We start from the raw sequence: 17254 nt of genomic DNA on the forward strand, positions 1-17254 counted from the left end.
TGTGTACATAATTAATGTATGTACCCAAGAAATTAAAAGGTGTGCAGTTGTGATTCTTTTCTAAACAGTTATTCCAGTGACTTTCCAACTTAAATTTGGAGGCAAATTTCTTCTTAAGAGGATATCAAGTGCAAGTATTTTCAAATGTTGCTAAGCTGTTGTGTCATAAATCCCCCTAACTCACAATATCACATACTCAGCACGTTATCAAAGTTACGAGGTAAACAGAACTACCAGGACCAAAAATGTTACAGAGTGCATGAAATTCTGACAAGGAGAGTGAAGGTCAAGAAATGGTTTTCCTTAGGAAACAATTCTACTAAAAATAGAATGAGAAGAGAAGTAATTTAAAATGTTCAAGACATAATAAATGCAGGACTGTGGCTCCAAAGTGCCATCCAGTGTGCTGTGTATTATAGGATATAAAACTATTTCCCCATCTGTGGAATGATAATCAAGACAATCAAAACCTCCCATATTCAATATCCCACTATTTTCTGATCCCACTATATTCTACCATAAATAAACAACCAGCAAATTATTTCACCTCTTAAAAAAAAAAATTTACACTTTAAAAATGGGATGAGGCAGGATTCTCTCCTTCCTAAAAACGTTTCTAGAGCTCCTAAAAGATTTACATCTACAAAATACTTGATAAAAATATTCCTCTGGATTGTATAAGAAGGGAGACAGGCACCATTGGTAAGACATGATATATGATGTAGTCACACTCAGCTTTTTTCTCTCCTGCTTTATCAGAGGCTGGACCCTCCTTTTTTGTAGTTACTCCATTTTCTGCAGGTAAATCATCTGTAGTTTCTGGGCTAGACATTTTCACCTGTTTTTCCTTTGTTCCTCTTTTCCCTTTTGTCTGAAGATTTATCATTTCCTGCTGCATTTTCTGGTTTTCTTTCCACTTTCGCAGGAGCAGGTTTAGTTCACAAGCTCCCCTGCTGATCCCCTCCTGGGCTTCTACTTCACTGCCCCATTGGCAGAGCCCATCCTCTAGTGCCTCCTGGTGGCAGGGAGGGCAGTGGCTGTGTGCTGGGGCCGTGTGCTGGGGCTTCATGAAGCTGCACTGCCTTGCCCCTACCACTCCGTGTTGCCATATAAGCTGCTGGGACCCGCAGGGGGAGAACGGGAAGACTGGTTCTATTTTCTTCTCTTATATTTTCATTAACATTTTCAGACACTCATCAAGTAGTAATAACTTTCATGGTGACTCCAGTGTAACAGAGATTAAGTTATTTCAAAGGCGTTTTAGATTACCTCCTACTTCCCACTTGGCTATTCATAAGTAAGACATAGCTCAATATCCCCTCCACTGATTATCAATGCAAAGGACATTTTATCTTAGACATTAGAAATTATTATCCAACTTTTCTTTTGTCTCTTTAGATGCAATAAAATTCTTGATCCTAAAAACTCCATCTGCAAAAGATATTTCCTTATTACACTTGCAGAAGAAAGGGATATCTATAAGGAGTTTAATCAGCTTTTTGATCATTTTAAGTCATCAGTGCTTTTTTTTCTCTCCAGGAATTATTCACTCATTTATTCTTATATCTTGCAGCCACTGGCAATCTACTAAAAGTTTTTTTTAACAAGGGAAACCTGAAAAAAAATTACAATTTTAGAGAGATAATTCTGGTACAGGCATACCTCGGAAATATTATGGGTATGGTTCTAGACCACTGTAATAAAGCAAGTCAAGTGAATATTCTGATTTCTCAGTGTATATTAAAGTTATATTCACACTATACTGTAGTCTAGTAAGTGTATAATATCATTATGTCTATAAAAAGTACATACTTTAATTAAAAAATACTCTGTTGCTAAAAAAAATCAAAAGATAAAAAGACTTCAAAAGCATGCAGAGAAGACACATTACAAAAAAATGGAATAATAATTACCCCCAATGTAATCACAGTTGGGCCAACACCTGACTTTTCAACAGCAATGATGGAAGCCAGAAGGTAGTAGAATAAGATCTCCAACAGAGTGAGATAAAACAGCTGTCAATCTATTAGTCTATACCCTGTAAGAACTAGGGAGAATTAAAATAATTTACAGACAAATAGAAGCCAAACGACTTTGCTACCAAAAGAGCTCACTGAAGGAATTTTAAAGGAAGAACTCAGTTGCAAAAGAAATAGTGCTCGAAGACATCAGTAGTATGTGGGCAAAATAAAGCAACATCAATTGTTTGTAGTAATTGATTACGTTGATTATAATGTAATAAAAATTAGTGGTCATAATTGGCCTAAAACACTGTTATAGTAGCTTATAAATAGTGAAAGGGTGGTCAGGATTAAAACATTCTAAGGTTTTTGTATTTTTTGGAAAGGAAAAATATTGAATAACTGCAAACTCTGGGAAGTATTCACATCAAAATATTCTGAATAACCCCCCCACACATAAAAATACTTTATTACTAAAAAATGCTAGCCATAAAAAAAAAACATGCTAGCCATTATCTGAGCTTTCAGCAAGTCATAATCACTGACTACAGATCACCATAATAAATATAATAATTATGAGAAGTTTGGAAATATTGTAGGAGGTACCAAAATGTGACAGAGACATGAAGTGAACAGATGCTGTCAGAAAAATGGCACTGAGAGACTTGCTTGATGCAGGGTTGCCACAAACCTTCCGTCTGTAGAAAACACAGTATCTGCTAAGTGCAATAAAAGCAAGGTACACCTGTGGCAATATAGAGAGAATGATTAGGAGGACAAGATGATACTAGCAAATAAAATTTTTAGAAGATTAATAGTATCTTCTTGGGAAGAGACAATGAGACCGTAGTGGTGGGAAAGGAGAAGGGGATGGATCTGAGATCTACAAAGAACTTCTCAAACTCAATACACGAGAAACAAATAATCAAATCAAAAAATGGGCAGAAGACACGAACAGACACTTTTCCAATGAAGACAAGCGAATGGCTAACAGACACATGAAAAAATGTTCAACATCATTAGCCATCAGGGAAATTTGAATCAAAATCACGTTGAGATACCACCTTACGCCAGTTACAATGGCTAAAATTGACAAGGCAAGAAACAACAAATGTTGGAGAGGATGTAGAGAAAGGGGATCCCTCTTACATTGTTGGTGGGAATGCAAGTTGGTACAGCCACCTTGGAAAACAGTGTGGAGGTCCCTTAAAAAGTTAAAAATTGAGCTACCCTATGACCCAGCCATTGCACTACTGGGTATTTACCCCAAAGATACAGACGTAGTGAAGAGAAGGGCCATATGCACCCCAATGTTCATAGCGGCATTGTCCACAATAGCTAAATCGTGGAAGGAGCCGAGATGCCCTTCAACAGATGACTGGATTAAGAAGACGTGGTCCATATATACAATGGAATATTTCTCAGCCATCAAAAAGAACAAGTTCTCAACATTTGCTGCAACACGGACGGGACTGGAGGAGATAATGCTAAGCGAAATAAGTCAAGCAGAGAAAGACAATTATCATATGGCCTCACTCATTTATGGAACATAAGAAGTGGGAAGATCGGTAGGAGAAGAAAGGGAAGAAAAAAGGGGGGAGGTAAACAGAAGTAGGAATGAACCATGAGAGACTATGGACTCTGGGAACAAACTGAGGGCTTCAGAGGGGAGGGGCATGGGGGAATGGGATAGGCTGGTGATGGGTATTAAGGAGGGTACGTATTGCGTGGTGCACTGGGTGTTATATGCAAGTAATGAATCATGGAACTTTACAGTAGAGCTAATAAGACAAAACAATGACCCTAATAAACTAAAATATATAAATGCTAAATGTATAGCATGATATCCGGTATATAGTATAGCTAGTGTTTAAGAGCATAGATTCTAAAGGCAAACTGCCCAGATTTAAATTTGTGCTCTGCTACTAATCCGCTGTGTAACAAAGGCAAATTTTTAAACCAATTTCTTACCAGCAACATGGGGATAATACTATTTTCCTGCAAAGGTTGTTATGAGGACAAACTAAATATTGTTAGTTTCAGATTTATTTGTTCTAATGAAATATCATTGTGTGTCCATCTCTGGGGAAGTGCCCATCACAAAATTCTATATGGGGTTTGACAATAAGAAAATAATACGTACATTCATCAAAAGAATTTCCGCAAAAGGACTTCCAAAAACAACAGGAAACATAAGATCTTTATATTTGCTGAAAGTAATTATTGTTTGTACTAGATTTGATGAAAGACCAGAGAATTGCCGTCTTGATCCACCCTCAATGCACTGAGTTGGATTTAAATGTTTCAAAGAAAATTAAAAATAGTAGCCTTGCTTTTCATCACTATATGAAGCACATTGATATTTAGGATTTTGTGAAATTATAGACAGTCTTTTTGAATCTCCTAGAGTGCTGGTGTTAGTCTTTCCTATGACATATTTAGTCCTCTTTGATCTCCTCCTTATGAAATCAAGAATATTTCCTGAGTGTCTGTAGCTACCTAACCCAGGAAGTTACTCAAATCAAGTATACTCAAAGACCAAACTTTTCTCCTTTGTAGGCTGTTGCATAAGTTCTAATTGCTCAATAAAAATAATAACAATAGTGATGAGCTTAATTTGCAGAGTCCTTTACGGTAATAACTATAAGATGTTTTATTAGATTATCGCAATAAATAGAGTAGATCTTACTTTAACTATTTTACTTAAAAAGGAACTGAAACACGAACCCAGGTTTTATATGCCAAATCCTGTGCACCAAATCACTGTCTCAAAATGCACATTACTTAGAACCTTAGATATATTCTTACAAAAAGGAATGAACATTTAAATATGCTCTGCTTCTTAGGTTATCACAACACTTAAATTTTATAGAGTATTTGTTCTGTAACTGACTTACTGCTGATGGCTTTGCACAAGTTTTCTCAGTTAAAATCCAGAAGAACATTTTGAGGTGGTACTGATAATATTCTGATGTTAGAATGTAGTGAGAAAACTAAGGCATTATAGAGGTTAGTGACCCATCTTAAGTCTCAAAACTAGGTCATTGGCAACTGAGGTTTTGAAGTCAAGTATATCTGGCTTTAGAGTCTGAGAGCCTGACCATCACTTTACATCTAAAGATGTGACTCTGATAACACCCCCCCCTTGCATTTAGAAGAGAAGAAAAAAGGAATAAATAGCAAAACAACAAGAAAACAATTCACAAAATGGCAATAGTAAGTCTACACTTATTTACTTTAAAGGTAAATGGACTAAACTATCCAAAGACATAGAGTAGGAAAATGGGTATAAAAGCAAGACCTAACTATATGCTGCCTACAACAGACAAATTTCAGCTTTAGGGACATGTATAGACTAAAAGTGAAGGGATGGAAAAAGACATTCTATCCTTATGGAAATCAAAAGAAAGCAGAGATAGCTATACTTATATCAAACAAAATAAACGTTAAACCAAAGACTATAAAAAAGAGACGCAAAAAAATACCATTATATAACAACAAAGTGGTCAATTCATCAGGAGATTACAAAATTAATAAATATACACCCAAAATAGGAGCACCTAAATATATAAAATGAATATTAACAAATCTGAAGGGAGAATAGACAGCAATGTAACACAGTGCTAGTAAGGGACTTCAGTAGCCCCCTTTCAACAGTGGATAGATCATCCAAACAGAAAAGAATACACTGGATTCAAACTATGTGTTAGATTAGATAGACCTAACCGTCATTTACAGAATATTCCATCTAACGGCAGGATACATATTCCTCGCAAGCACACATGGAACATCCTCCAGGACACATCATATCTTAGGCCACAAAACAAGTCTTAATAAATTTAAGAAAAGTGAAATAATATCAAGCATTCTTTCTAACCTCAATGGTATGAAATAAGAAAAGAATCATAAGAAAACTGGACAATTCACAAATAAGTGAAGATTAAACAATATATTCCTGCACAATCAATAAGACAAAAAAGAAACCAAAGGAGAAATTTAAAAAAATATTTTTTCAAACAAATAAAGATGGAAACTTGACACACCAAAACTTACAGGATGCAGCAAAAGCAGTTCTAAAAATGAAATTTAGAGGGATGCTGGGTGGTTCAGTTGGTTAAGCGTCTGCCTTTGGCTCAGGTCATGATCTCCGGGTTCTGAGTTTGAGTCCCATATCGGGCTCCTTGCTCAGCGAGGAGCCTGCTTCTCCCTCTGCCTGCCACTCCCCCTGCTTGTGCATGCTCTCTCTCTCTTTTTCTGACAAATAAATAAATAAAATCTTAAAAAAAATAAAAATGAAATTTAGAGTGATAAACACCTACATAAAGAAAAAGAAAGATCTCAAATAAACAACCTAACTTATACCTCAAAGAACGAGCAAAAGAACAAACCGAACCCAAAGTTAACAGAAGGAAAGAAATAACAAAGATCATAGGCAAATAAATGTAATAGAGACTAAAAAGATGATGGAAAAGATTGAAGAAATTAAGAGCTGATTTTTTTGGAAAAGATAAAATAGACAAGACTTTAGTTAGACTTACAAAGAAACAAAGAGAAGGGACTCAAATAATAAAATTGCAATCGAAAGAAATGGTGTTACAACTGATGCCACACAAAGAAAAGGGATCATAACAGGCTGCTACGAACAGCCATGCACCAAAAAGTTGCACAATCTAGAAGAAATAGATAAATTGCTAGAAACACAACATGTATCAAGACTGAATCATGCTGAAATATGAAATCTGAAGAGACCAGTCGCTACTAAGGAGATTAAATCAGTAATCAAAAACCTCCCAGGAAACAAAAGTTCAGGACCGGGTGACGTCATTGGTGACTTCTGTCAACCATTTAAAGAGGAATTAATACCATTTATATCAAAGAGAAGAAAAGAGGGAAAACTTCCAAATGCATATTAGGTCAGCATTCCCCTGATACCAAAGTCAGACAAGGACACTACAAGGAAAGAAATTATGGGCCAATATCCTCGATGAACATAGATGCAAAAATCCTCCACAAAATATTAACAAATGGAATTCAACAGTACTTTGAAATGATCATACACCGTGATCAAGTGGGATTTATTCCAGAGATACAAAGATGATTCAACACCTACAAGTCAGTAAATGATCTAAGAATCATATGATCATCTCAACCGATGCAGAAAAAGCATTTGACAAAATTCAATATCCCTTTATGATAAAAAGTCTCCACAAACTGGGTAGAAAGGGAATGCACTTCAACATAATACAGACCACATATGACACGTCCGCAGCTAACATCATACTCAACTGTGAAAAGCCAAAATCAGAAACAAGGTTGTTCACTCAGAATTGGATGTCCTAGGCAGAATCATTAGCAAGAAAAAGAAATAAAACGCATCTGGGAAAGAAAGAAGAAAATCTCTGTTTGTAGATGATATGATCTTATAAATAGAAAACTCTAAAGACTCCAACGGTCAGAATTAATAACTTCAGCGAACTTGCTGGAAGGTACTTGTGAGCCTTCTGTTTTGATCTGCCACATCCTGTTGATTCAGAAGATACTACCTACAGAATGTGCACTGCTGAGGTAAATTTATAAGATAACTTTTTTGAAATGGTTCAGCAACGTTCTCTGTAGAGACAATTAATATTGTTAAAATTACTATCTGGTTGACAGAATTCACCTTACTATCCAAATCTATCTATAGATTCAATGTAATCTCTGTCAGAATTCCAGTGGCATTTTTTACAGAAATAGAAAACAGCAAACCTAGAATTTGTATGGAACCACAAAAGATCCCCAATAGCCAAAGCAATCCTGAGAAAGAACAAAATTGGAGGCATCACACTCACTGATTTCTAACTATATTACAAAGCTATAGTAGTCAAAGCATATAGTAGTGGCATAGAAACAGATGTGTAGATCAATGGAATAGAATAGAGAGCCCAAAAGGAAAAAAAAAAAAAACCACACACAAAACCCCCAGCCATTTTTTATTCAGGTAAACCTGAATTCAGTTGTCTGCTCTGTTACTTCCTAAGTGACTTAATCTTTCGCAAGTGCTTTGACATCTTTAAGAATCTGTTATCTCAAAGAACAATCTGTTATCTCATACAATACAATAATAATACTAACTTTGTAGGGTGGTTAGGGAAGACAGCATGAGGCGATGCATTTACAGCACACTCATAAATATTCAATTAATGTTAGTTTCTTATAAGTAGGTAGATAAGAGGGTATCAGTTGAGTCTCTCTTTCCATTATATGCAAAAATTAAAGTTTCCGATGCTTGTGGAAGCATTTCAATGATAGCACTAAATGGACATATGGTTGATGGTTTAATTCACAACAGTAAACTCCTGAGGACCTGGGGTATATTTTCATTATTTTAGTTCCTCTAAAGTTCGCCATAATACCTTGTAACTAACAGTAAATGTTTGATAAATGAAGAAACTAATGAATAAATTAATGAATGAGGAATCTGAGAGAAGGAATAGTTCCTCATTAGCCAAATTACAATGTATTCATGAACCACTATATCTCTCTTAAAACTTCTTCACACCCGTAGAATCATTCTATCGTGGAGAGTAAACATATTCATTTTAGTGACAGCAGCTGCTGTGAATTTCCATATTAAACACATGCTCTTTTCATACTTAATCATTAGTCATGTGTGTATTGTGAATTTCAGTATCCGTGATGGGAACAGCCTTGCCTCAATCCAACCTACTACTCTTAATAGTTATCCCCCTTAAGGCTAGACTAGAGTCAATGAAAAGTGAGCATGGGGTTCAGGCTATTTCATTTCCAGTATCATATGTAAAATACTCTAATTTTATTTTAAAACAAAATATAAAAGCTGTGAATATTCTTGAATGTCTTTTTCATGGATGATGATAAAACTACCATGTTTAAGTTATCCAAGACACACCAGTGTTTAGTTTTCCAAAATAACCTTATGTTTATTATCCAGACTTTAATTAAAATACAGAATGTGCCACGTGATCTCATTAAATCCCTGAGAACTTTTAATTTTGCCGCTGCTCATTCTCCATGGCTTAATTTACCATTGGACTCTAATCCATTCAGGAATCAAACATATAAAGGAGAACCTTTCCCACTACCTGGGGCACATGCTCTCAAAGGATGGAGATAACAGGGAGTTTCCCAAAATGCTTATGTGAAGACCCAAGGGGCAGCATTTCCAATCGTTTCCTACAAAGTTGATCATTTGTAAAACCAGCATTCATCTTATTTCCATGGATTAGGGATGCAATTTCCAATTATATTAGGATGAGCATCCCTCTATGCATGCCGGCCTGCTTTTCTGCGCACTTAAGAAATCCTGATTGACATTTTCCCAGGTCTCTCACTTGGGCAAAAGATAATATCATCCTATTCTCTGAATGTTTGTGAGTCCCTGACCTGAATAATAAGATAGTATAAATAATACTACTACTTTCAGGGCTCCTGGGTGACTGTTGGTTAAATGTCTGCTTTTGGCTCAGGTCAAGATCCCAGGGTCCTGGGATCAAGCCCCACATCAGGCTTCCTGTTCAGTGGGGAGTCTTCTTGTCCCTCTCCCTCTGTTCCTGCTCGTGCTCTCTTTCTTGCTCACTGTCTCTCAAATAAATAAGATCATTTTAAAAAAATAAAGTCATTTGAAAAAATAATACCGACGCTTTCATTATTACCTGCTGCCCATAATACTGTTTTCAGATGAGTGATATGAACTCCTTCCTGCCAACCTCCCCACACAGTTGTCCAACTATGCCTAAATCCGCCACACACGTTAGACATTATAAACATTGGACTTCCCATCTAGAGCCATTCTTTACAACTGGGAAGGTGTCTCTCTCTCCCTGAAGCATCAGTTCTCACTTCCTCCTCATCCCTCCTGCTGTTGCTGCTAAAGCCCCAGCAATAGCCCAGCAAAATTCCAAATTGCATTATACCACTGTCGACACAGTTGAAAGCATGCCCTTGGTCTCATTAAGCTATTACTTGAACCATGTTAAAAACAGACCTTCTCTGGCTTCTCCATATGCTTAATGTTTTGTTGGCATGAAATAGATAAAATGTTTAATTTTCAACTTTAAAATGTGTAAAATACATTTAATAAGACTATGTCTGAATTCCGAGTTTCTTTCTTTTCTTTTTTTTTTTACTTTTAGCCATTTGTTAATGCTTTGAGATAAACTAATATTTTGAACATGTATATGGTATCAATTCTTTGTCATGTTTATATTCTTACAGACATAAGGCCACTCGTCATTTTTAATACCAACTACTTTTTAAAAATATTAATTATTTTTATTATAAAACGTTATTATTATAAAACATATGCTTAGGGGTGCATGGGTGCATGGGTGGCTCAGTCGGTTAAGTGTCTGACTTCAGACATGATCTCAGAATCCTGGGATCAAGCCCCATATCAGGCTCCCTGCTCAGCAGGGAGTCTGCTTCTGCCTCTCCCTCTGCCCCTCCCACCATTCGTGCTCTCTCTCAAATAAATAAATAAAATATTTTTTTTTAAAGTATGCTTATTTGTCATGGACAAATTTAGAAAATAATGGTAATAGTAGTTGTCATTTGTTGAGTTGTGCTGTACCCATATGAACATATTTAATCCTCACAAAACTCTAGAAGGAGGAAATATTATTATCCTCATTCTTTTAATTTTTTTTCATTTGGAAAAATTTTAGATTTAAAAAAATACATTACAAAGATAGTACAGGGAGTTCCTGTATACCCGCCACTCAACTTTCCTTAATGTTAACATCTTCCATAGCTATGGTCATTTATCAAAATTAAGAAATTAGCATTGTGATATCATTACCAAACTACAGACCTTACTTGAGTTTCACCAGTCTTTCTACCAACGTCCTTTTTTACATTTCAGGGTACCATATTACATTTTTATTTTTATTTTTATTTTTTTTTAAAGATTTCATTTATTTATTTGACAGAGATAGAGACAGCCAGCGAGAGAGGGAACACAAGCAGGGGGAGTGGGTGAGGAAGAAGCAGGCTTATAGCAGAGGAGCCTGATGTGGGGCTCGATCCCACAACGCCTGGGATCACGCCCTGAGCTGAAGGCAGACGCTCAACCGCTGTGCCACGCAGGTGCCCCCATTTACATTTTTAGACATCATGTCTCATTAGTCTCCTCTGGTTTATGACAGCTTTTCAGTCTTTGTGTTTCATAACCTTGACACTTTAGAAGTCACGGTCAAATATTTTGTAGAAGATCCATCCCCTAAAGCAGGGCTGTCTGACGGGTTTTCACGCTGGGGCTATGGATTTGTGTAAATAATCTCACAAGGTTGTGGTGCTCTTCTTAGCATTATATCAGGTACATGACATTGCTGGTGATGTTAATCCTCATCACTTGCTTAAGATGGTACCTGCCAGATTTCTCCACAAAGGTAGCGCTTGTCCTTTGCCGTACTTTATTCTTTGGAAATGAATCATTAAGTTTAGCCTACACTCAAGGGAAAGGTAGTTAAGTTTCACCTGTTACAGAAAGGAATGTCTATGTGTATATTATTTAGAATTCTTCAGTAAGGAGTATTTGTCCTCCCCCCCCCATTTATTTATTCATTCAGTCATTTATTTATATCAGAACAGACTCATAGATATTTATTTTAGATTTTAGGTTATAATCCGGTACTATCATTATTTTTTTTCCTTCAAAGAGACTTCATTTTTCAGAGCAGTTTCAGGTTCTAGCAAAATTTAGCAGAAATACAGAGTTCCCATATACTCTTTGTCCCCCCAACCCACCCCCACACACAACCTCCTCCACTGTTAACACTTCTCACTAGAGCGGCACATTTGTTGTAATTGATGAACCTACATGAACACCTCATTATATCACCCAGAGCCCACCCTCTACTTTAGGCTTCTTGGTGGTGTAAATTCTATGTATTTTGACAATTGTGTAATGACGTGTATCCACCATCATACAGAATATATCCTCGTCTTTCATATGAGCAAAATGAATTACAGAGATATTAGGTTGCTCAGAAAAAGTAATACAGTTGGCTGACATTGTATGAATGAAATAATAACATCTTATTAAAATTCATTGTAAATTTTATTTGAATTATTTTATATATCATTTCCTTGTAGATGTACACTATAATTGATTCATGTGTCTCCTCCTGTTTTAATTTTTTTCCATTTGTCCATTTTAGTAAATATATAAGTGACATTTAGATAAAGATCTGTCTCGTACTCTACCATAAGAATAGAGTATGTAAAGACAGAAATCCTGCTTGTTCATTTTTACATCCCCCTTCTTCATTCATCCCTCTATTCGATGGCATTTAATGTAGTGCCTAGCACCAATACAGTAGGTGATAAATGATTGTTCACTGAATGAATGATTATCTAATAAGTTATTGAGCTTAAGGTTTTGTCAGGCACACCTTTGAAGCTGATATTATAGAGACCTGATTTCTGAGGCTTCTTGTAGCCACTCTCGGAAGGAAGAAATATGAGCAGAAGGGCATGTTGTTTTGATTGGGTGTCACATACTTAACCTCCTGAAAAATGACTTAAGACTTTCACATCCTGGAATGTGTTTTCATAGAATATTATTTAAAGTCTCATAATATTTTGGGGGACTTCATAAGTTCCACCTGTGTTAACAGCCATCTGTGAACTGCATCAAGCATGTAATCAAGGTTCCAGACCCTTTTGAAAATCCACTGTTTTCTGAAGTCTAACATTTTTATATATAAAAACGGGAACGGTTCCATAGTAGCCTTAATATGACGGACACAAAAGACCAACAAAAGACCTTCACTTTGGAGAAAATTACTTTGTCTAATACCACATACTCTGTTCATGCAACTAAAGTCATTTTCGGAGAATTTTTTAAAAGAAAGGTCCAAGAATGAACATCTACCAATTGTGATTTCCTAATAAAGTATGATCATTCATCTCCCCATTTTTAACTGACCGCATTTTCCTCCAGAAAAACCAGCTATTCCAGCCTATTTTTAGGCACTCTCATTTTCTGGACCTAAATATCAGGTTTTTTGAACAAAATTCCATTTCCCACCCCCTTCTTCTTCTTCGAAGTTAGCTCTATGCCCTGCGTGGGGTTTGAACTCAGGACCCCAAGATCAAGAGTCGCATGTTCTACCAGCAGAGTCAGCCAGTCACTCCAAAATTCCATTCTTTTTGATTTGAGGAATCCTTTTTATTGCAGCACTATATAACAATTTATTTATGCTTCACTAATTACATCTTTTTTTTTTTCCTGTTGCCATCTCTACAGAGTTATTTTCCCGGTGTTGGTTTATATACCTATAAATGGATTCTGCTATTATCAAATGCTTGCGTTTTGATGCTACATTTAATCACCTACAGATATTATTATCTCCTCTGCTGCTCCAGTAAACCGTTATCTCTTAAGTATATGAATACTTTGAATTCTTGGAAGCCTTGCATATCTTTATGATATATTGGGGTCCCCTGAACAAATAATTTCTCTTGGGGTCTAATTTAATAACTTTTTAAATAATTTTATTAATTGGACTCTACCATCTACAACTGGTGAAATATGTAATAGGCCTATGGTAGTGTATAGCCGAAAGAATAAATCAGAAAGTTATTAAATTAGAACTGCTGTAGCCATCTTGTAATTATGTAGTAGTGTTCTGAAAACAGCAAGCAGAAAGATGGAAAATGACTGGATCCTGGCAACATCCTGGATTACAGAATTAACCAACTCTAGAACTCCTCTATATTAGGATTTCTTATGTGAGATAACAACTCTTAGTGTTTAGGCTGTTTTTAGTTGGGGATTATATAATTTACAATTAAGTGATTTTTAACTGATAGTCTTCAGTATGGTAAAGGAGAAAGATAATTGAACATATTAGAAATGAAAACTAGCATTATCAATGAAAAAAAAATCTTATGGAAAGACAGAGGTGAAGAAAAATGTGATCTTCCATGGGAGAATTTGGAAAGATTCAGTAGTGCATGTTATACTCCAAGTGTGTTTCAAGGGTAAGTGGAAATTTATCAGGAAAAGGATTTGGGGGAAAGGAGAAGTAACCGTGGGCTGAGGAACAGAGGAGGGGACTGTTAGGAATAATGCAAGACCTAAAAACACTGTGCAGACACACGTGTGTATGCATGTTCACACATGTGAACGAGAGAAAAAAGAGAAGGAGGGAGTGTTTGAGATGGTGAGTGGTGAGTTTTGGAGTATTGACAAGGAGAACAGTTACTGTGTAACAAGGCGCGTATAGAAAGAGAGGCAGAAGAGAGGTTTGGTAGGAGCTTCTGTTTTCAGTCCCAGGAATTGTTGTGTTAACCTGAATGTCGAATTGAGTCAACAGAGGAAGATCAATCAACATGATCGCCTTCAGCTTTGTCTTTCACCACATTGCACTGTGAGCATTTTGGAGGATGCAGTAGAGGAGATAGAGGGCATCTATGTGGAGTCAGAGGGGGAAGAAAACTGTAACTATACAAAATGTGGATGCCTCTGTGGGTAGAGCTAAAAGTCAAAGTTGGGAGAGAATTAGGCAGACAGTAATGAGACACGGACACCCATGCCTACCACTCGCAACTGTATTTTTCATCACTTCTTATCTTTCCTCAGGCATATTGCTTTCTTTAGGTTCCTTAAAGTTAGAAAGTTTTCTTATTCCTCAATTTTGTACCTATTTTTCTCCCTCATTCAGAAGGCTCTGCCTGGCCTCCTCACCCAGGGAACTGCTCATCCTTCAGGTCTTGTTTTCAATGCTACTTCTTCAGGAAAACTTACCTGACCTTCCCAGTGGGTCAGCTTACTCTATTGTGTGCTATACCCTCAAAGCAATTGAAAAATCTTTCATGGTAGTTATCCAAATTGTACTTAATTAACTTTTTGTGAGATTACCTATTTTAATGCAATTCTTCTAGCAGACTGGGTGCTCCTTGAACACAGGGATTGTGTCTGTTTTGTATTCTGCCATATTCTCGCCACATCTAAGTCACCCCGGAAGTAGTTTTTGAATGAATGAACAAATAAATGGATGGCATACATAGTACCACCCTAAAGAGGAAGGGTGTGTATTTTTATTAAAATGAGATGAAAGGGAACATATTTGAAAATTTGGTAGTAAAGATTCAGATTATGCATTGGAATTGATTTATTGAAGTTTCATAATTATAAACCATTTAATGTCTGGAGATGAATTGTTGCATTGTGAATATTATTCTTCCTAATATGCTTCAGAAGTGCTGTGTTTGGAAAATGGCATATAAATAATGTAGGTAAAAACAATGTAAGTTTATTGACTTAAAATGTCCATTTTTTCCTAATTAAATTTTACAGTGGTCCAGTATTAGGATTCACTGCGATTAAGGAGTGAGTATTTGAATGAGCTCTACCATTATCCTACCTGTCAAATCCAGGCAAATTTCTTAAAAAAAAAAGAAAAAAGATTTATTTATTTATTTATTTATTTATTTATTTATTTATTTATTTGAGAGAGAGAGAGCTGGAGGGGCAGAGGGAAAGGGAGAGAGAATCTTAAGTGAGCCCTGCACTGAGCACAGAGCCGGATGCGGGCCTAAGTCTCAGGACCATGAGATCACAACCAAGAAATCAAGAGTCAGATGCCCAACCAACTACACCACCCAGGGACCCCATGGGCAAATTTCTTAAACTCTGAATTGAGTTTCCTCATTTTGAAAAGGTAGCATGATTATTTGCTGAAATACAATGCACATATTAACTTACATTTTTCTGTCTTATGCAAGGGCTCTATAAATAAAAACTATTAGTTATCTCTCTTCTCCCAACAAAAAGAAAAATAAAAGCAAACTCCATGTCTTTAAAATTACTTTAATTATTTCAATTTTTTAAGCCAGTAAAAGTCCTTACTCCCACTTTAATTAACCTCATTGTTTCAGGGTTTTTTTTTTTAATTTTATTTATTTAACAGAGAGAGGGAGCGAGTGCACAAGCAGGGGAGCAGGAGAGGGAGAAGCAGGCTCCCCACTGAGCAGGGAGCCCGATGCGGGGCTCAATCCCAGGACCCTGGGATCATGACCTGAGCTGAAGGCAGTTGCCTAACCAACTGAGCCACCCAGGAGCCCCTCACATTGTAATCAAACATATCCATGTACTCTTCCAGTCCATTTGCAAACAGTCTTCATTATGCATATGGGCCACACACATCCATATATTTAATATCAATCAGGTTACTGAGTTATTCTGTGACCTTAAAATTATCAGCAATACCATAGGATATAAGGAATGCATTTTCTAAATATTCCTAGACAATTATTAGTATAAGAGAATAAATTATTATTAAATGATTCTTTCTGATGTAAACAAGGATTTATGTCATTTTGAAATATTAATAATCATTACTGTAATTAGTAATTAGTAATTCAGTTTAATGCAGCAAATTTCATATTCAAAACACTTTGGAAACACAAATATTCTATCTCATAATTAATTTATGAGATTTTATTAATTAGAATAATTAATTAGAATAATTCTACTTGAATAAATAATGTAAGCTATTTACATTATTATTACCTCATAATTTTTTACCAAATTCATATTACTTAGAAATGAAGTTTAGAAATACCCATGAAGCCATATTTTTTCAATCTTCATAGCTGTTTTTCTTTTAATATATATATAATATGGTAACTGAATTGTGTGGCAAGGACTGATGTTACAAGCACCAGTTCTATGAGTAATCAGGTCTAAAATTTGCTGAGACATTAAAAATTGTTTAGATACCATCCAAGTTCTTCATTACCTAGTGGATATAGTCTAAACTCCTAAATCTAGAGGTTACACTTTTCCATATTGAAACTTTCTCCGTGGAGCATATTCATGTACTTTTTTAAATTCCCACAGACCACATTCTGTTTTAGAACTCTTTTCATTTTATCTTTGCTGAAATATAAATCCTCTTCTCCAGTTTCTCTTTCCCTCATGTCAAACTCCAATCCTGTGACAGTGTTGAGTCTAATTTTTAGCCTCAATTTCTCCATCATATTACTGAAAACTTTTTGACTAGAATTAATCTTGCTCTTACAATATTTTATAATTTTATCATTTTTTTCTTATTTTAGAAACAGTCTGTGCTATTTCAAGGAAAAAACAAAACAGCAAAATAAGTAAATAAATAAATAAAACATAAAACAATCCCATAATACCCCCAACTAGGAAAAAAAATACCTCACATATTTTCTCTCATAAACTTTGTTTTGCACATATTATATGTACTTTTATACATTTTCACAGAACAGGAAGATACTGTGCATGCTCTTTTGTGTAC

At 35.8% G+C, this 17254-nt stretch overlaps 1 protein-coding gene and 1 pseudogene across 1 annotated transcript in view; one reads left to right on the forward strand and one right to left on the reverse strand.

Moving 5' to 3' along the window:
• LUZP2 (leucine zipper protein 2) overlaps positions 1–17254 on the forward strand; it is a 464145-nt gene that overhangs the window by 404058 nt on the left and 42833 nt on the right. The window lies entirely within an intron of this gene.
• On the reverse strand, positions 641–1002 carry LOC123799507 (non-histone chromosomal protein HMG-14 pseudogene; annotated as a pseudogene).

The sequence above is a fragment of the Ursus americanus genome, chromosome 24, assembly GCF_024610735.1.
Source record: "Ursus americanus isolate L20-20 chromosome 24, mUrsAme1.1.p, whole genome shotgun sequence".
In the NCBI taxonomy this organism is placed as follows: Eukaryota; Metazoa; Chordata; class Mammalia; order Carnivora; family Ursidae; genus Ursus; species Ursus americanus.